General features: G+C 39.5%; 1 protein-coding gene across 1 annotated transcript in view; it reads right to left on the minus strand.

Annotated features, from left to right (window-relative positions):
* The window catches only part of Dscam (DS cell adhesion molecule), a 625182-nt gene that overhangs the window by 248670 nt on the left and 375732 nt on the right, over nucleotides 1-780 (minus strand). The window lies entirely within an intron of this gene.

Genomic DNA, 780 nt, shown 5'->3' on the forward strand with positions numbered 1-780 from the left:
GAACTGGTAAAAGGAAGGAGCCAGGGGCTCCTCCCAAGCCCATGTGACCCCTGAGGAGCAGATCCTCAAACGATCTTAAGAGTGAAAATAAATTGGTTTATCTGGGCCAACTGTATGACCTTAAACACCCAAAAGGAAAGCATAACCAAAGATTAAAGGGGTCAATATAATTTCTTAAGAGTCCTTATGCATAGCTAAAGGCTACATAACAAGCAACAATGCCAGATAAGAGATACTTTCTTTTGAGTTGTTGGTCAGGGTGAACAAAGGGATTCCCAAATAGTAACCCAGCATAAAACTGGAAACATGAACAGCAGACCCCAATCTTATCCAAAGGAATATTGACAACTGATTACCGCTAGATGAGGAACAGCTGACCCTCCTAAAACAATGACCTCTAGATAGGCTGACTAGATTCACCAGAAGGGCAAGTAGTGGGGAATGGCTGGGGTGCTGACAACACAGCAGACAGTAGCAGGGATATCAGAGTATAAGGGCTCTAGTGGGGGGAAGGAGGCTATGGGAGGTGCTATCTGGGAAATGGGTGCAAAAATAAATAAATATTTAAAAAATTAAAAAATAATTCTTCAAAGCATAAAAATTTGCTCCTTAAAATTAGTAGATATGAAAAACATTATGATTGAAATCTACCTGATGACTTTATATACATGCTCAAGTGCCAAAGATCTCAGAAAGTAACTGACCGTGACTAGTAATAATCAGATATACAGAGATTAGAGATGCATGTGCAGACATCTAAGTGTTACTTCCATTAAAAAT

The sequence above is a fragment of the Nannospalax galili genome, unplaced genomic scaffold (assembly GCF_000622305.1).
Source record: "Nannospalax galili isolate Female #2095 unplaced genomic scaffold, S.galili_v1.0 scaffold192, whole genome shotgun sequence".
Lineage (NCBI taxonomy): Eukaryota > Metazoa > Chordata > Mammalia > Rodentia > Spalacidae > Nannospalax > Nannospalax galili.